This window comes from Cricetulus griseus, chromosome X, assembly GCF_003668045.3.
Source record: "Cricetulus griseus strain 17A/GY chromosome X, alternate assembly CriGri-PICRH-1.0, whole genome shotgun sequence".
Lineage (NCBI taxonomy): Eukaryota > Metazoa > Chordata > Mammalia > Rodentia > Cricetidae > Cricetulus > Cricetulus griseus.
The window spans coordinates 42,859,471-42,880,017 of record NC_048604.1 but is presented as its reverse complement, the minus strand read 5'-3'; the positions used below and the strand labels follow the sequence as shown (position 1 = coordinate 42,880,017).

Sequence of the window (20,547 nt, the reverse complement as noted above, 5' to 3'; positions counted from 1 at the left end):
ATGGCTATAGTGGAGAAAGTCAAAGTGTAGACACGAAGAATTCCCCCAATGTGCTTCCTGAAGATAATCACACTTTTCACCTCAGCTTATCTATATTTTTCCTTGGGACACTCCTCTGTCAGAAAATTGTTACTGCCTGTGATATCACCTTTCTTGATCATCAATTAACTTCCTCTTTTTACAGTATCAATTTTATTATACTTAGCAAGAAACAAATCCTTTTTATTTTTATTTGATTTTTTATTACATGTCTTCTCTTACTAGACTATAATCCCATGAAAGACAGACTACTTGTCTATCTCATTGCTGCCTTTATCTTCACTGTGTAGAATTGTGCTCAGCAGAGAATGCACATAACTCTTGTGTTTAGTGTTTAAAGATTTTATATTTAAAATGCTTTACATAATTATCAGATGCAGGATGAGTTTGGAAAGGAGTACACAAATATGAAGTCTCTTCTATAAACCTATGGGTTATTGTCAAGCAAGTCTTCCTGTCCTGTTATTATTTTTAATGATGATATTTAATATAGGATCTAACTTCTTAGAAAAGTATTCAACATGCAATTGAATACTATCAAATACAGGCACTATGTTGTGCTGTAGATCTCTAGGAGTTTCTTGTCCTTGTATGCAATAAACAGTAACATTTGATATTTGGTCACTGAACTGTTCACTGCTTCCTGCGGTATTTTATCTGGGTAGGATGATTGCTGGATGGCATTGGGAAGATCTTCAAAGCATTCAGAAAGGATCAAATATCAGATTTTAAAGATAAAAACCCTATCCAGGGCCGGGAGTTGGTGGCACACGCCTTTTGCCTTTAATCCTAGCACTCGGGAGGCAGAGGCAGGCAGATCTCTGTGAGTATGAGGCCAGCCTGGTCTCCAGAGCAAGTATCAGGATAAACTCCAAAGCTACACAGAGAAACCCTGTCTCGAAAAACCAAAAAAAAAAAAAAAACAAAAAAACAAAACAAAAACAAAAACAAAAACAAAAACCCTATCCGGAGTTAAATGCTGTCTTTGATTAGCAGTCTAGCCATTTACTTGTAAGGTTTAAAATTACTCCAAGAAATAGAGACACATGAAAAACTCTGTCTATACCCAGTAGTTGGAACAACATTTTCTATGATAATATTGATGCATTTGAATTGCTATCTTATTTACATTATCTACAAGATTTGGAGCCAACATCAGTACAATTAATGAATTGTCATTTTTACTCTTTCATAAGCAGGGATTCCTGGTGTGTATGTCCATTCTTTCTATTTCATTAGAGTGTCAATTACTGCAACTCCTTAATTACCTTCAGAGACATTTTATCTGTATTTTCCCATATTTTGTATGACACATACAACAAAGTGACTGTTCTTATTTTCTAGGAGTTCTACACAGAAGCATGTTGGCTGCTGTCTAGAATCTGGCACACTTCTAAGCAGTGGTGGAAACACATATCCCAATCTGTTCTAAGTATTAGGAGAGACTTGAAAGTGTGCAAGAAAGGATTCAACTCTAATGTTGCAGTTACTTAACAACCGATGGATAAATTAAGGCAACCTTTGGAAATTTGGGAGGATGTAATGTTTATTTTAGACTTGGTACTCATAAAAATGACCCTCTAAGGATTCACATTTGTCAGTTATCTAAAACGGCCTGTTGAGCATTTCCATTTCTTGCAAGACTGGGAAAGAATTTTGCTCAACTACTCCCACCTACTTTCCCCATTTATTTGAGTGCTATCATGTTCTACTTTTTAAAAAGTCTTATTAAGTCTTATCTAGTGTGATAAAGAAATGTTCTTTATGTTATCCTTTATGTGTCCTATTATTTCTTTCTGCTCATCCTTAGACATCTAGCCTGGTTTTAAGTTTTTTTTTAATTCTTTCCCTGTTCCCCCTTTAGGTCACTGTATTGTTCTGAACTTTGGCCAACTTGGCATCTAGTTACCTTTTTAAAAAGCTCTGAAATTTGATATTATAGTAGAATTATTTCACTCTGCTGTGCATTTTTATATGTCATTAAAATGAATTTCCAAACAACTTGTTCAATAGCCACCTAGGAGCTGGGTTTGTGCATGAAAATAGCCCTTTGGCTTTTCTTATGAACATTCATTCTACCTAGAGTCAGCATTTCAAGGGGACAGAATAATGAGGCATGCTTTTGTACTCTAGTTTTGGTCTATCTGTTTAGGTTGCGATAAAATATCATAAAACACATTCCTCAAATACCAGACACTTTCTTTCTCATATTTTTTGAGGACTTCACGTCCAAGATCAAGGTATGAGCATGGACAGTTTCTGTTGAGTGCTGTTTTCCTGATTTATATTAGACATCCCTCTCCCACTGTGTCTTCATGTAACAGGGAGTGGAAAAGAAAGATGAAAGAGGAGTAGAGAAGAGGCCAGGAAAGCAACTCTCTGGTGTTTTTGGCATAAAAGCACTAAGCCATCATGAGGGACCTCACCCTCATGACCTCTAACAAACCTATAGCTCATCAAAAAAAAAAAAAAAAACTTGAGAATTTTAGTATCAACCTAAGTGTTTTGGTAACAGGCGCACAATTTAGTCCATAGCATATCCCAGGTCTGTTTTTAAAACATATTGGGAAAGCATTGAAGCAAGTCTGTCCCTTTAAAATAAGATAATTGCCTGCAAACTTCAAGATTCCATTGTTTTTTTCTGCTGAGTAGTACTTCATTCTGTAAATGTACCACATTTTCTCTATCCATTCTTCAGTTGAGGGGCATCTAGGTTGCTTCCAGGTTCTGGCTATTATAAATAATGCTGCTATGAACATAGTTGAACATATGTCCTTATTGTATGAATGTGCATTCTTTGGATACATGCCCAAGAGAGGAATTGCTGGATCTTGAGGTAGGCTGATTCCCATTTTCCTGAGCAACTGCCATACTGATTTACAAAGTGGTTGCACAAGTTGGCACTCCCACCAGCAATGGAAGAGTGTTCCTCTTTCTCCACATCCTCTCCAGCATAGATTGTCATTGGTGTTATTGATTTTAGCCATTCTGATAGGAGTAAGATGGTATCTCAGAGTGGTTTTGAGCTGCTATCTTCAAAAGGGTAACCTTTTAATAAATAGCTCTACTATCGATCTGAGAACTGTACATGTCTTTTTATTAATCAAACTTATTTCTACCTGTCTCATGAAACAAAAATTCTTATTAATCTGTATTCAAATTTGGTATATTGTGATAAAGCACTGACAAAAAGCAACATGAGAAGGAATGTATTTATTTTATCTTACTCTTCCAGATCATGGTCCATCATTGAGAGAAGCCAGGACAGGAACTCAAGGCAAGAGCCTGAAGAGAGAACTGCTTGCTTTTCAGTGCAGCATTACCTTTAGCCAGGTAACTTACTCACAATCAAGGAAGTACACCGGGAACCCTGGAGGTTGCTACTTGTTAGATGGCTCACTTAAGTTCACTGCTGTTTTCCTTTCTTGTATGGTCCAGGACCACCTACATAGGGATGGTGCTGCCCATAGCAAGCTGAGCTCTCCTGCAAGAATTGATAGTTAAGATAAGTCCCCATAGACATGCCACAAACAAATATGATTTAGGCAATTCATCAGCTCAGACTTTCTTCTCGGTTGACTCTAGGCAATTTCAAGTTGACAGATAAAGCCAACAAGGACAATTGGATAATATGATATTTTGATAAATGTATATTTTGTAATTCTACAGTGTAGAATGTTCATGTCAGGTTAAATCTATCTGTTTCTCCAAACATTTATCATGTTCTCTCTCCCTCATCTCATTTCTTCATTACCATATTACTTGAGAAGAAAGCCAAGTCCATGAAATTTCTAGGTCATTCTCAGACCCTGTTTTTTTCTCACTCCACTTTTATTTAACTTAGAAACAAGATTATTTTACATGTCAATCCCGGTTCCCTCTGCTTCCCCTCCTGCCTTGCCTCCCCCCAACTAAAACCCTACCTAATCTATACCCTTTCTGTTCCCCAGGGAGGGTGAGGCTTTCCATAGTGGGTCTTTAGAGTCTGTCATATCCTTTGGGATAGGACCTAGGACCACCCCCTTGTGTCTAGGCTCAGGGAGTATCCTTCTATGTGGAATGGGCTCCCAAAGTCCATTCCTATGGTAGGGATAAGTCCTGATCTACTACCAAAGGCCCCATAGATTTCCGAGATCTCCTCAGTGACACCCACATTCATGGGCTCTGGATCAGTCCCATGCTGGTTTCCCAGCTATCAGTCTGGGAACCAAGAGCTCCCCCTTGTTCAGGTCAGCTGTTTCTGTGGGTTTCACCAGCCTGGTCTGGACCCCTCTGCTCATCACTCCTCCTTCTCTGCTTCTGGATTCCAGTTCAGTTCAGTGTTTAGCTGTGGGTGTCTGCTTCTACTTCCATCAGCTGCTGGATGAAGGCTATAGGATTGCATGTAAGTCAGTCATCAATCTCATTATCAGGGAGGGCATTTAAGGTAGCCTCTCCTCTGTTGCTTAGACTGTTAGTTGGTGTCATCGTTGTAGATCTACAGATAATTCCCTAGTATCTGATTTCTTTTTAAACCTATAATGGCCCCCTGTATTATGGCTTCTCTTATTTTGCTCTCCTCTATTCTTCTCCCAACTCAAACTTCCTGCTCCCTCATGTCCTCCTCACCCCTCCTCTTCTCCCCTTCTCATTCTCCTAGCTCCCTTTCTCCTCCCCTCTTGCTCCCAATTTGCTCAGGAGATCTTGTCCCTTTCCCCTTCTCCAGTGGAACATGTGTGTGTCTCTTAGACTCCTCCTTGTTTCCTAGCTTCTCTGTCGGTGTGGTTTGTGTGCTGGTAATCCTTTACTCTATGTCTAAAATCCATATATGAGTGAGTACATATCCTGTTTGTCTTTTTGTGACTGGGTTACCTCATTCAGAATGGTTTCTTCTAGTTCCATCCATTTGCCTGCAAATTTCAAGATTCCATTGTTTTTTTCTGCTGAGTAGTACTCCATTGTGTGAATATACCACATTTTCTCTATCTGTTCTTCAGTTGAGGGGAATCTAGGTTGCTTCCAGGTTCTGGCTATTACAAAAATGCTGCTATGAACATAGTTGAACAGATGTCAGACCCTGTTTACTTGAGTTGTGGTCTCTATATGTAGCTCAAGCTGGCTGTGTGCTTGCAATCCTCTTGCATATAACTTTCTAATGGTGATCTTACAGGCATGTGTCTCCCCACTTGGCTTATCATTTCTATGTTGCAAAAAAATAAATACTTCTATTTTTGAAATGCATAGTTACATTATTGTTGCTCATCTTTCCATTAATATGCAAGAGCACACCAGAAATTCCTCCTAATTGTAAATTACTACTCTTAAGTCAATTTTTTCTTGTCCCTTACCCTTTTTCTTCTCATCCTCTTGTAGCCACCATTCAATTCTCAGTTTCTATAATAGTAACCTTTTGGGATTCAACTGATGAGTGAGATCATATGATACTTATTATTTTGTATGTGATATATTCATTTTGATATAATGATCTTTAGATTCATACATGTTGTCACATTTTATGGATGTGCAATATTCAATCATGTTATACTATATTAGAATCCATTCATCAGCTCAAGGACATTCAAGTTGTTTTACTTTCTTGGCTATTGGTCCTCAGGGCTGAATGTCTCAATACATGAAGTTGTCCCATGAGTGCTATCTCTCATTGAGGGTTAATGGTTTGGCATTACTCTGTCCACAAGGAAGAGTGCCTCACTAGTCGAAATCTGATTCCAGAAGCCTGGAAAGTTCATGAAAAGCCACTTGCCCCTATTGCAGAAATGAAAGCTTGGAAATGTCCATTGTACTCTCAAGCAAACAATCAGCAGCGGCAGCAGCAATGACACAAATCAACCTGGTGACAGAGTCCAAAGGCCAAGAGGAAAGGCTAAGCAGTTAAATGCTGTGATAATCTTCCTTCTGAAATACTATGTTTTTCTCAAGCTGCTACATAAATGCACTGCCCACAATCAGGGTGTGTCTTCTCACATCAATCAAAGCAATCAGGAAAGTTCTTCAGGTGATTCTGATTTGTGGCAATTTGACATGAAAACCAATAATAATTGAAGTCTTCTTATGTACAGTGTCTACTTTGTATAAGGTCATTGCTATTTGTTTCAGATTTTTTATTTGAATTAGAAACAGGATTGTTTTACATGACAATCCCAGTTCCCTTCTCCCTCCCATCCTCCCCCACCACCCCCAACTTAAACCCTACCTATCACATATCCTTTCTGCTCCCCCTGGTTGGTGAGGCCTTCCATAGGGTGTCATCAGTGTCTATTGTATCCTTTGGGATAGGGCCTCGGCCCACCCCAGTGTGTCTTGGCTCAGGAAGTATTCCTCTATATGGAATGGGCACGCAAAGTCCACACCTATGCTAGGGATAAGTACTGAACTTTTACAGGAGGTCCCGTAGATTTCTGAGGTGTCCTCACTGAAACCCATGTTCCTGGGGTCTGGATCAGTCCCATGCTGGTATTCTAGCTATCAGTCTGGGAAGCAAGAGTTCCCCAATGTTCAGGTCAGCTGTTTCTTTGGGTTTTATCTGCCTGGTCTGGACCCCTTTGCTCTTCACTTGTCCTTCTCTGCATCTGGGTTCCAGTTTAAGTTCGGTGATTTGTTGTGGGTGTCTGCTTCTACTTCCATCAGCTGCTGGATGAGAGCTATCAGGTGGCCTATAAGTCAGTCATCAATCTCATTATCCAGGGAGGGCATTTAAGGTAAACTCTCCTCTGTTGCTTAGATTGTTAGCTGGTGTCATCTTTGTAGATCTCCAGACATTTCCTAGTGCCTGATTTCTCTGTAAACCTAAAATGGGCCTTCTATTATGGTATCTCCATTCTTGTTATCTTCTATTCTTTGCCTGACTCAAACTTTCTGCTCCCTCATGTCCTCTGCATCCCTCCTCTTCTCCCCTTCTCATTCTCCTAGCTCCCTCCCCCCTCTTCCCATGCTCTCACTTTGCTTAGGGGATCTTGACCCTTTCCCCTTCTACAGGGGACCATGTATGTCTCTCTTAGGGTCCTCCTTGTTTACTAGCTTCTCTGGCAGTGTGGATTGTAGGCTGGTAATCCTTTACTCTATGTCTAAAATCTGCATATGAGTGAGTACATACCATGTTTGTCTTTTTGTGACTGGGTTACCTGGCTCAGAATGGTTTCTTCTAGTTCCATACATTTTCCTGCAAATTTCAAGATTCCATTGTTTTTTCCCACTGAGTAGTACTCCATTGTGTAAATGTACCACATTTTCTCTATTCATTCTTCAGTTGAGGGGCATCTAGGCTGCTTCCAGTTGCTGGCTATTACAAATAGTGCTGCTATGAGCATCGTTGAACATATGTCCTTGTTGTATGAATGTGTTCCTTTTGGGTATATGCCTAGGAATGGAATTGCTGGATCTTGTAGTAGACTCATTCCCATTTTCTTGAGGAGTCTCCATACTGTTTCCAAAGTGACTGTAAAAGTTGGCACTCCCACCAGCGGTGGAGAAGTGTTCCCCTTTCTCCACATCCTCTCCAGCATAAACTATCATTGGTGTTTTTGATTTTGGCCATTCTGACAGGAGTGAGATGGTATCTCAGAGTTGTTTTGATTTGCATTTCCCTGATGGCTAAGGATGTTGAGGACTTTCTTAAGTGTCTTTCAGCCATTTTAGATTCCTCTATTGAGAACTGTCTATTTAGTTCTGTACCTCACTTTTTAATTGGATTGTTTGGTGTTTTGGAGACTAGATTCTTGAGTTCTTTGTATATTTTGGAGATTAGCCCTCTGTCAGATGTGGGGTTGGTGAATACCTTTTCCCAGTCTGTGGTCTGCCATTTTGTCTTGCTGACTGTGTCCTTTTCCTTACAGAAGCTTCTCAGTTTCAGGAGGTCCCATTGATCAATTGTTGATCTCAGTGTCTGTGCTATCGGTGTAATGTTCAGGAAGCGGTCTCCTGTACCAATTAATTCAAGGGTGTTTCCCACTTTTTCTTCTAATAGGTTCAGTGTAGCTGGATTTATGTTGAGGTCTTTGCTAAGTTTAACCAGTTCATTATTGTTACTATTAACTATTAAGTTTTAAAATTCTTTAAATGATCTGGATATCAGTATTTTATTGAGTGCATAGTTACTAGCTATAATTCCCATTTTGAAATTTAATTCATCTCTTCACTTACCTGATTCTTTTTCTGTGCAAAGCATTTTGATCAATGATATCACTTCCTTTTGTTTTCTGGTCAACATCTGCCTATTCCAGTGTCCCAAAGTATTTCTCCTATGTTTTCTTTTAGTAGTTTCTAGTCTTTAGTCAATTTTGAGTTGATTATTATAACTGGTGAGTTATAGTGTCTTATTTAGGGTTACTAGTGCTGTGATAAAACACCATGACCAAAGGTATTTGAAGAGGAAATGGTTATTTGGCTTCCACTTCCATACTGTAGTCCATCATTGAAGAAAGTCAGGACAGGTACTAAGACATGGCAGAAACTTGGAGGCGGGAGCTGATGCAGAGATCATTGAGAAGTACTTCTTAGTGGCTTGCGCCTCATGGCTTGCTCAACATGTTTTCTTACAGAACCCAGCCCAGGGGTGACCCTACCCACAATGGATTTTGCCTCCCCATCAATCACTAATTATGAAAATGCCTTATAGGTTTGCTTACAACTTGATCTTATGGAGGAATTTTCTTAATTGAGGTTCCCTCCTCTCAGATCACTTTCTTTTGTATCAGTTTGGCATGAAACTACCCAGCATAGATAGGAACCTAGTTTCATTTATGTCTGTGTGGCTATCAAATTTTCCTTCTATCCACTGAAAAACGTCACAATTTTCTAATGTATGTACTTAGTGACTTTGTAAAAACCAATTGCCTGTAATTGCATAGGCTTATTTCTAGGTTCTTTATTTTGTCCTAATGATCAATATGTTTGTAGTTATTCCAGCAGTATAATGTGAAGACTGGTATTGTAAGAGTTCCTGATTTGCTTTTTTTTAGTTCCTTTTCCACAAATGGCATTTGTGATTCAGTTTCTTTTGTACTTGATCATAAATTTTAGATTTTTTCCTACATATTAAAGTAATGCCATTTTTTAGTTCATTTGTGAATAGGAAAAGTGTTATTTCAGTTTTAGAAATGAATAAACTGTGAATATAAGAAATGAATGAATTGGGCGGTAGATAGAATGAATGCGATACATATCTTGTAGTTATTTGAATAAGAATGGGTCCCATCGGCTAATATATTTGAACAAGTGCACCTTAGGTGATGGAACTATTTAGGAAGGATTAGGAGGTGTGGAATTGTTTGAGGAGGTATATCACTGGGGGTTGGCTTTATTGGGAATCACTCTCATGGAGGTCTACAGTGAAAAAGAGCAAACGACAGAAATAAATACAAAATTTACAGTTTGAGGAGAAAAAGAATACCAGGAAATTTAATATTGGAGTCAAGGCCTGTGTTGAAAAAGAGGCCTGATTTGAAGTGGAATAAAGGGAGAGATGTCTTCAGAATAAGACATCATCCAGATGATCTTAAAACTTGTGAAAGGAAAAGGCTTAATAGATTTTCCCTTCTTAAAAAGTAAGAACAAATCAAAACATAATCAAATGTAAATCAAGGAGGGAACCAGGCTCTATCCCTAGTGGGTAGCCAAATCTGGCATCATCAGCCAGGTGGTTCTGGCTCTAGAGACATAATGAATGCATGAAGAAAAGGGGTTGCGGAATCTTCCTCTGTGGGTAGAAAGCTTCTGAGGCCAGTAAGCCCTTTGGAATCAGCCATAGATTTGGAATTTGTCCTACTGGGTTTTGGACTTGGTTTGGTTCAATATTTTTGTTCCCATTCCTGCCTTTTGGAATGTAATGTTTAGCTTGTTGGAGATTTAGATGGTATGGCCTTATTGGAGAAGGTGTGCCATTGAACACTGGATTTGAGGTTTCAAAAGCCCATACAATTCTGTTGGCTCTTTCTACCTCATGCTTATGACAATCCTGTTACCTCTCTGTCTCCTGCTTGTGGATCAAGATGTAAACTCTCAGCTACTGCTCCACCAACATGTCTGCCTACCTACTGCCATACTCTCCACCATGACACTCATGGACTCAACCTTTGAAACTGTGAGCTCCAAATAAATTCTTCCTTCTATAAGTTGTTTTAATCATGGGATCTTCACAGCAATAGAAAAGTAACTAAGACACATCAGCAGGCATTGCTGAACTTTGTGACTATATATAATGTAGGACATATAAATGAAGAGTCAAGTGAGGTTTCTAGCTTGACGTGGACAGTTTATTGGAGGATTGTGTTAGGATTAGTCTTGAAAGGAGGGCAGAAAAATTGTTTGGAAAATGTGCCTGAGATGCCTATGAAATGCTTGCATCCAAATCATCAAGAGCAGTGGTTCTGAACCTTCCTAATTCTGGGACCTTTATATTATGGTTATCTCCAACCATAAAATTATTTCATAGCTACTTCATAACTGTAATTTTATACTGTTATGAGTTATAATTTAAATATCTTATATTCCGGATATCTGATATGTGAACCTTGTGAAAGGGTTGTTAAACCCACAGGTTCACAAACCACAGGGTCACAACCTACATGTTGAGAACCATGGATCTAGTGTGTGTGTTGCAAAGAGATTAAATGTGTACCTTATGTGTGCTGACCTTTGGCAGATTGAAGACTTGGCCTGCTCTAGACATAAAATTTGCTATTACAACTAACAACTTCCTTGTCCTAGTTTAGTAACTCTTCCTTATAGATTTGTGAGTTACAAACACTAGAAAACATACATGAGCAAACATTTTAAAGATGCTTAAGCCTAGGAGTGTGGTTTAGTGTTAGAGTACTTCTCTCCACAACAAAAATCAGATTTTAAAAATATTTAAATAATGAATTCCTGAGGGATTAGGAAGGTCAAGTTGGGGGAAGGACAGAGAAGGAGAGCAAGGAAAGAGATTCTTTGATAGATGGAGCCATTATGGGGTTAATGAGAAATCTGTAGAAGGGGAGGAGTGATGAGCAAAGCGATTAAGACCATGTTGCAGAAACCCAAAGAAATAGCTGACCTGAGCAAGTGGGAGCTCACTGACTCTAGACTGATATCTGGGGAACCTGTATAAGACCAAAATAGGGCTGATGAATGTGGATGTCAGTTGGGGGGCTTGGACAGTCTATGGGGCTGCTGACAGTGGAACCAGTATTTATCCCTAGTTCATGAACTGGCGTTTTGGAGCCCATTACCTATGGAGACATACTTTGCTCAGCCTAGATACATGAGGGAGGGCCTTGATCCTGCCCCAAATAATATGACAAACTTTGATGATACCCCATGGGAAGCCTCACCCTCTCTCAGGAGTATATGGGGTATGGGATGGGGGAATTGTTGGGAGGAATGGGAGAATGGGAGGGACGGGGAATTGGGATTGGTATATAAAATAAGATTATTTTAAAAATATAAAAAATAAATATATAATAAGTTCAAAGGTACTGATTCAAGTCTGGAAGGAGGCTCAGAACCTCATTTTGTTTCATCTTGTATTGTGGTGAATAGACAGAACATAATATAAAATTTACCATGCTAGCCATTATTCAGTGCACACAATTGTATCATGTCCACTTGTGCTGTTATTGTGCTGGTCTTGGCTAGACAACCATGTTGTTACGATTACACAGACTTAGTAGCTTCCCTGTCATGTATAGCAGACACTATCTCACAATAGAGCACTTAGTTCTTTAAGCTCTTAAGTTTTTCTGCCACCTCTTCCACAATGTTCCTTGATCCTTAGGTATAGGGCTTATGTTATAAATATATCAGCTGATCAGTTGAGTTTGGGCACCTCATAGTCAGTTGTTTTCTGCAATTCGACCAGTTTTTTTTTGTAACAGTATTGCAGCCTTGGTCCAAGAATAAGTTTCTTTAAGAGATCTGAGAGATATACTTTTCTGTAGGTATAAGAACAAGTATTTAGAATGTAGCTTTGAACTTTATAGGTTTAAGAAAGTGGCAGTAATAAGTCCTTCTCTAGGGTCTATGACCTCACCAGTGGCTATGTTTATATAGCACTAGCCATAAATTCCCTCCTATTGAGCAAACCTTAACTTCAATTAAATAGTTGTTAGCTACCTCCAAGATATTAAGTGCCACAATTGCATCCTTGGGGACATTTTGCCATGATGGTCATTGTTGTGTTATTGCATTGTGTATGGAAAATATAATTGAAAGAATTTCAATTAAAATGGCAATTGTTTTGTGGCATATCATTTGGTCTACCTTGGGGAATATTTCTTGTGTTGATTGGAAGAATGTGTATCTTATATGTGTTGGTTAGTTGTTGTATAGATGCCTGAAAGTGCATTTGCTCTAGGCGACAATATAATTTGGTTGATTTTCTATCTGAATCCTCTGTACACTGCAGAAAGCAATGGTAATAAAATACCCAGCTATTATTATATGTTGGAGTTGCTCTCTTTGTCCTGTATATGTTTAGTTAGGTTTACATATATTTATAAAACTGCTATTTCTTCTTGCATGTTCAAGACTTCACTATTACATAATGACTCCTCTTTTCTGTTTTTAGCACTGTTTATCAGGAGTTTGTTTTCTCTGAAATTAGTATAGCAGGGCTGATTTTGCTTCCTTTTGTCTTAGTTTGTGTGGAATATCTTACTTTCAGTCTGCTAAATGTGTGTCCTTAGAGGCTAAGTGAGATTCTAGTAAGCAAAATTTAAAAATATACTCATTCTTTCTGTGATATTTAGTTGAAGAATTTCATCCATTTACAAATATGATAAGTATTGATATGGTAAAGTGTTACTATAACTATTTCATAATCTTTTCTGATTTTTAAATTATAGTTCTTTGCTTTCTTTTTCCTTCTGATACAGTAGTCCTTGTAGTTAAATCATTTACTCAAGTATTGTGCTGTAATTCCTTATTATGTTTTGGTTTATCTGTTACATTTTTTTACTTTGTAGTTCCCATCAAGTTTATAAAAACAACCAAGTTGAGACTCTTCCTTCCCCCTCCACCGGCCCGACCTCTCCTAAGGTGAGTGTACCCTCTGCTCCTTACCAACTCCCGCCATCACCCCTGAATATCTCTGGGCCTGAGCCTGGCATAGAGTGGACCCGCCCAGACAGGGAGGATCTCCCTGAGTCTGGAAACACCTCATTCTTCCTTCCCCCTCTGAGCCCCGACCCTGCTGAGTGAAGAGTCTACCAGGAGAGGCAAGACCATCTAGAGCTGCAGATATTGAAGTCTTGGCCCCCACACACCACCAGGTGACAAGAGGAGATAGAGAGATCCCACTTGCACCCACTGGAAGAAGAGATGGGAAGAAGACAGAATAAGAACACACTCAACAACAGAAAGACCAATATGATACCACCAGAATCTAGGGACTCCACACCAGCAAGATCTGAAAAGCACAACACAGAGGAGGAAGAAGAAGAGACAGATCTAAAAATCTACTTTATGAAGATGTTCGAGACCTTAAAGAGGAAACAAGAAAATCTCTTAAAGAAATAGAAGAAAAATAAACAAAAATTCAAGAAATAAGTAATTTTCATAAAGAATCTAAAGAAAGCCAAGAAAAAACAACCAAACAAGTGAAGGAAGCACTGGAAACAGTTCAAGGCATGAAAGCTGAAATAGAAACAATAAAGAAAACACAGAATGAGGGCATGCTGGAAATAGAAAGACTGGATAAGTGATCAGGAACTAAGGATGTGAGTATAACCAATAGATGGGAGAGAGAATCTCAGTTGTTGAAGACTCGCTAAAGGACATACAGTCATTGAAAGAAAATCTCAAGTCCAACAAATCCCTAGCATAAAATATCCCGGAAATATGGGACACCATGAAAAGGCTGAACCTAAGAATAATAGGTATAGAAGAAGGTGAAAAAATGCAGCTCAAAGGTACAGAAAACTTATTTAACAAAATCATAGAAGAAAACTTCCCCAACTTACAGAAGGATATGCCTATGAAAGTACAAGAAGCTTACAGAACACCAAATAGACCGGACCACCTACCAGCTAGACATTTAAGGAACATGGATTCCATTACATAAACACATCTGATGTTCCTTGAACTTAATTATGTTGGTTGACTCACTCTCAGACGTTACATGATACTTTCTCCCCTTATAATTTCCCCTTCACTTTTATTCCCAGCCAAATTTATGATTAATGTTCTCTCCGCTCTCCTTGAATTCTGAAGAAAATTCCAGTTATGCTCTACCTCTTAGTGTAAATGTTTTTTTTTTTTTAAATACTCTCTATACTGTCATCTAAGCAGCTTCTGAATGATGCTTTCCTGGTGCCTTACTTTTGGGGATTTTTCTGCAGGGAGCCTTGCTGCTAATGGATCTGACACCCTAGGATGGATATGTTAAGTCAGCACAACAAAGAAACTGTCACCACCTGTTTCAAACAAGTAGCCACAGATAGCCTGGGCTGTTTTCATTCATATGATTTCAATGGTTTGCATGGACAGTTTTACAATCAGATTTGTTTTGTTAAGTCTCTACAAATGGTTACAATAATTACTGTTTTGTTCCTTGCTTCTTTCCCCTTCTGTCTCCCAACTTTCACACTATTAACCATTACCTATTTGATCCACACTTTTAATGTTAGAAGCATAAGCAGTATTGCAAGAGATAAAGGAAATTTTCTAAGTAGGCACACCTACAGGTAGGACAGGGTGCTCAGTTTTCAGCATATGCGGTTACAGCTTCATGTAGAATGAGAGATCATTTTGCCTCTAGCGGTTAACATTTACATCTGGTAAGGCCTAGGTTCTCACAATCAACTCACCAGCCAAAGCTGGATCAATTCATTTTACATTCTGCACTACTGCTTTTCCTCTGGGGATATAGCAAGCTTCTTCCCTTTATCATGTAAGCACCATAACTTAGAAACTTACTCTTAATAGTTGGCACGGTTTATCCCTTGTTCCCATGTCCTTCTCCTCTCAACATCTTACAGTATTGGCACAGCTATTAGAAATGAGGGCACTGTGGATTTCTATGATTCTCCTTCATTCCCTGTTCCTAGACTGTTGCCATTAACTCTTGATATCATCTATTTATTGGCATTTCTTCTAGACTCTTGTGCTTCAAATCATTCTTTCCAGAAGAGGTTATGCAAATATGTAATACTAAACTTTGAGCTACAGTGACTGTTTCAGGCTAGTTACAGGGTACATTGGAAAGGTAACATCCTGTTCTTGAGAAGCCTGAATTCATGGTCACACTTGAAACATCAAAGGCTTTAGGGGCTGAATCAGGTCCACTGTGTATTTTTAACAACATCCCCTCTGGTTCACTCAGAGGAGAGTCATCGGGGAAAGTTTTCCTTTTGTAATATCCATTTTATCTGTAACTCTGAGAAAGTGAAACTAGAGGCAAACCAGCACTATGGCTTGTATGGCAAAGGTAAGGAGAGCAGGAAGCACAGATGCTCAGGGGATCATGCCCAGAATTCAGCAGGGAACTATACACAGACTTGGTAAAATGGGTCAGGGTCTCTCAGGGGCCTTAGCACAAGGAGAGCTTGCTCATGCTATTCTCAGTCCTTGTCCCCTGAAGAAGTCACACGGTTCCTGCGACTTTTCCTAACAGGTCACTGTCCCTGTACATAGCCCTTGGATGTGCCCACTGGCTGCTAGGCTAGCTTTCTGGTATCATTATTCATAGTATCTATTTTAGGTACCTGTTTTACTCATTCTTTTTCATATGCTTTTATATACCAGGCCTTTGACATACATAGAATTTACTAATATCTTAGCTCATTATGTAACTTTTTAAAATCCTTTGTCTTTGGAGAAAAGCCTTCAGTCTTAATTTGTGTGTGTGTGTGTGTGTTTATTCTTTTCCATATTTTATTTCATTTTACATTCCAACCACAGTTCTCCCTCCCACCCCTCCTCCAACCCCTCCTCAACTCCTTCCACCGTCCCTTACCTCCTCCTAGCCCACCCCCAGTCTACATCTCCTCATGGGTAAAGGCTCCCATGAGGAGTCAACATAGTCTGATACAATAGGTTGGTACAGAGCCCGATCCCTCTCCCATGCATTAAGACTGAGCATGGCATCCCACCATAGGGAATGGGCTCCAACAAGCTAGCTCATGTACCAGGTTTGTATCATAGTCCTATTGCCAGAGGCCTCTCAGATAATTCAAGTTTCACAACTGTCTCCCAAATACGGAAGGTCTAGTTCAGTTCCCTAGTCTCCATAGTTGTAGGTCTAGAGTTCATGAGTTTCCATGAGCTTGGTTCAGGTGTCTCTGTAGATTTCTCCGTTATGATCTTGACCTCCCTTGCTCATATGTTCCCTCCTCCCTCTCTTTGTCTGGATTCTCAGAGTGTGACCTGGTTCTTGGTTGTTGATCTCTGCACCTGGTTCCATCAATTACTGGATGAGGGCTCTATGGTGATAGATGGATTATTCATCAATCTGATTACAGGGGTAGGCCAGTTCAGGCATCCTCTCTGCTATTGCTAGGAGTCTTAGTTGGGTCCTCCTTGTGGATTCTTGGGAGTTACCCTAGCACTGGGTTTCTCTCTAAGCCCATAGTGGCTCTCTAAAGATAACTTTTGTTGTTGCTCTTCCACTACATCCCTCTCTGCCTAGGCCATCTCTTTCCCTCCTGTTCTCACCCCCTCTCCGCTCCCCCTTACCACCTCCACTCTCAGTTTTCCCTGTAGATATCATCTAATTTCTCTTCCCAGGGTGGCCCATGTGTCCCTCTTAGGGTCCTCCTTGTTACCTAGTTTCTCTGTAACTGTGGATGTTAGTCTGGTTACCCTTTGCTTTACATCTAATATCTACTTATGAGTGAATACATACTGTGTTTGTCTTAATGTTTAATATTTGCTGTTTATCATAGATGATTTTTATCAAGTTGAGCTGTTTCCAGTGTTTTTAGCTTGCTTATTTCTCCCTTCCTTACCCTTCCCCCTCTTATGAATGACCTTTATATTTTATCAAATAATTTTCTTCTTGTATTGATATGATAATTTATTTCTTCTTCAGACTTTTTTATGATTGAGTAAATTAACCTATTTCATGAGGAATCAGCATTATATGCCTGGAGTAAATTATCTTTGGTCATGGCATGCAATTGATTTATTGAATTACAGTATGTGATTTAATAGTATTTTGATAGAGACTTCTGTATATCTATTTATGAGACATAGTGGTCTGTTAATTTTTTCATTTATTTTAATGTTTTATGTGGTTTCAGTAGAGAATGAGTTAGAAAACATTACCTCTGATTGTGTTTGCATTTGCAATCTATTTAATAGTTTCATTTTCCTGTTGCTTGGAGTAGCTTTACTCATCACAAGGCCACTTAGTTTTCCTTTGTTTCAGAGTTAATATTCCCTTTAAAACCAAAAGATGCTTTTTGCTTTACAATTGCAATTGGAAATTATTTCACTATGGTATAACGTGTTTCTAGTGTCTTTGATTTCTGATGATAAGTCTACTACACTTGTTTATGTTTCCCCCTGATAGTTTTTTTTCTGTCTGCCTATAAAATTTCTTGTCATTCATATACAGAAGTAAGTTATGAATACTTTGACCTCACTTTCTTTGGGCTAATGATATTTAGAATTTACTTCATTTCTTTAATATGTATATGCATTTCTGCCAGATTTCAAAAGTTTTAATTTATTAGTTTAATTTTTCCCCTTTTAAATTTTTTTCTTTTTAGTTTTGATGCCTTGGATGAATTTGTGCACATGACTATAATTCCCACACAGGCCTGAAGAAGGTGTCAGGACCATGATGTGGTTAGGAAGAAACCTAGTGCTAGTCAAACTCCTAGGAATCCACAAGGAGGACCCCAGCTAAGATTCTTAGCATAGTGGAGAGGGTTATTGAACTGGCCTTCCCCTGTAATCGAATGGTGACCACCCTAACTCCCATCACAGAATCAACACCCAGTAACTAACGGTAGAAGATGCAGTGATCTACAGCCAAGCACTGGACTTAGCTCCTGGAGATCAGTTAAAGAGAGGGAGGAGAGCAAGGGGTTTCAAGATCATGATGGGGAAAACCACAGAGACAGCCAATCTGAGCTAGTAGGATATCATGGACTCTGAACTGACAGCTGGGGAACTTGCACAGGACGGAACTAGGCCCTCTGAATGTGGGTGATATTTATATGGCTTGATCTGTTGGGGTCAGGAGCTATCAGTGGGACCAGAACTTATCTTGGGTACACAAACTGACTTTTTGAAGCCCATTACTTATGGTGGGATACCTTGTGCACCCTGACTGGGGGGAGGGGCTTGATCATGCCTCAACTTTGGTGACTCCCCAAGGGAGGCCTTATGCCATCTGAAGAGTGCATGAGGGTGGGATGGAAGGAAGTGAAGAGGTAGGAGAAGTGGAGGGAGGGGTAACTGGGGTTGGAATGTAAAAATAATAATGCAAAAAGAAACTAAAATAAAACAACAAAAGTACCACATGATTCAGGAAAAAAAGAGGGTGTCAGATCCCCCAGAACTGGAGTTACAGACTGTTGTGGGCAGTATGATATGGATTCTGGGAAGCCAAGTAGTAAGTACTCCTCACCACAGAGTGATCTCTCTAGTTCTGTATGATTTTTTTGGAAATGTTTTCTCAGTCTCTTCCATTCTCACTCCTGATGACAGAGGCATTGGTTCTTTTTTTTTTCATTCCACATATCTCCAGATTATTCCTTTTTCTTGCTGTTCTATGTTCTCTTTGTTGATTAAATTGGAGAAATGTTATTGCTCTATGCTCAGGTTCAATGACTCTATCCTCTCATTTCTAGTCTACCCTGGAGCTCATCAGTGACATTTTAGTTTCAGATACTGCATTTTTCATTTCTATAATTTCCATTTGGTTCCTTGTTATTCCTTCTATGTATTTGTAGACATGTTGTACCTTTTTACTTATTTCAGACAATTTGTAATTTATTGTTGAATCACTTTTATAATGGTAGCTTTGAAATATTTTTAAAAACGTTATGTGAGGTGAAACTCAGCTGTAATCCCAGCACCCAGGATGTAGAAATTGGAATATAGGAATGCATGGCATCCTTGGTTTCATAGTGAGTTAGATGTTTGGCTGAGTTACATTAAAGCCTGTTTAAAAAGTAACTGAATTAATAAACAAATCAATGAATAAATTAATTCATTTTCTTTCTTTCTTTCTAATAGTTGATTTTCTTGACATTGGCATCTGTTGACAGGATCTTCTCACCTATACCATACTTTCCTTTGAGGTTGGCATGAAAAGTGATTTTCTATTTTATACTAGATATTTCTAATATTATAAGATTCTGGAACTTAATGTTTTGATGTGTTAAGTAGATATGTATATTCCAGTTCTTATTTGACTCCACTAATCAATCCAGCAAGCATGCGCTATTAGCTCATGTTCCTTCACTACAGACGGCTGGGGTGGAAGATCAGCTAATCTTGGCCTTGCTGATATTTTGCAGTGAAAGTGGGACACACATTGCTGGCTGGTTGGAGTATTAGGTCATTTCCCTGTTGGGCCCCTCTGCTTCCCAGTGCTGGGGGTGGTAGGCTGACTCATACTTCTTTGTTGCTGCAGCACTGGGGGCAGAACGTTAGCTCCACTTGGCCCTACTGGCACCAACAGAGGAGGAAGGGAGAGAAGAATATCAACTAGCTCAGCCTAACACTGCAACATTTAGCCTCATTAAGGCCTAGTAAGTGTTGAGTGTTTGTTCACCACTAGATTCTCTAAGAGGAGAGGTAAATAGAAAGCCAGCTCACTCTGTTTTAAATTTTCTCATTATTGTTGTCACAAGAAAAACTTGCTGGGATTGGGGAAAGGGGAAAGAAGAGCATTTACTACTCTGAAATTTCACTGTCTCATTCACTTTCATTGATGACTGATCTGTCCACTAGACCTAATAATGGTAAACTGGCTAGAGAATAAGAGCACCATATGGTGCATATGCTTCCTTTTGGTGAATTATAGACAATATGCTTCCTACTCTGCTTACCAATGTCACAAGGTAGAGAAATCTGAAATCTGCCTGATTTCTCAGGAAAGGAGATAGAACATTAGTTCCTCATTCTGCCCCATAAATTAGCATATATGAGGGAACCAAAGTCCTCCATTCTTACATTCTGAGACTACTAACATTGTTGAAGACATGGTCTGGAAATAAACTCAAGGATGCATATAAATGAAATTGTAATATGTATTATGAAGGAAAAGCACAGAGCCATAGGCCTTCCCTAGAAGTGACATTTCAGGCCTTAAAAGATGAAGGATCAATAATGTGAAGGTGTAGAGTGTTTCAAACAGAAGAAATAGCAACTGAGGTGGCAGGCACTGTGGTGACAATGGACCTGTGTGTTCAACAAAGTAATTACGAGTCTAGAGTAGTGACACTAAGAGAGCAAAGTAGTGTCAGAGCAATCACAGAGCATTAATATGCTCCAGTGAGATGTCTCAGTGCCTAAAACTGCTTGCCACAAAACCATGACAACCTGAATTTCATTGCTAAATGACATGGTGGAAGG

At 39.2% G+C, this 20,547-nt stretch overlaps 1 long non-coding RNA gene across 1 annotated transcript in view; it reads left to right on the top strand.

The window, feature by feature from the left end:
- Positions 1 to 13,075, top strand: part of LOC118239398 — a 34,781-nt gene extending 21,706 nt beyond the window's left edge. Inside the window, exons 2-3 of the long non-coding RNA XR_004771378.1 lie at positions 3,275 to 3,372; positions 12,981 to 13,075. This is a non-coding gene — a long non-coding RNA (uncharacterized LOC118239398). The remainder of the gene's footprint in view (positions 1 to 3,274; positions 3,373 to 12,980) is intronic.
- The last annotated feature ends 7,472 nt before the right edge of the window (positions 13,076 to 20,547 follow it).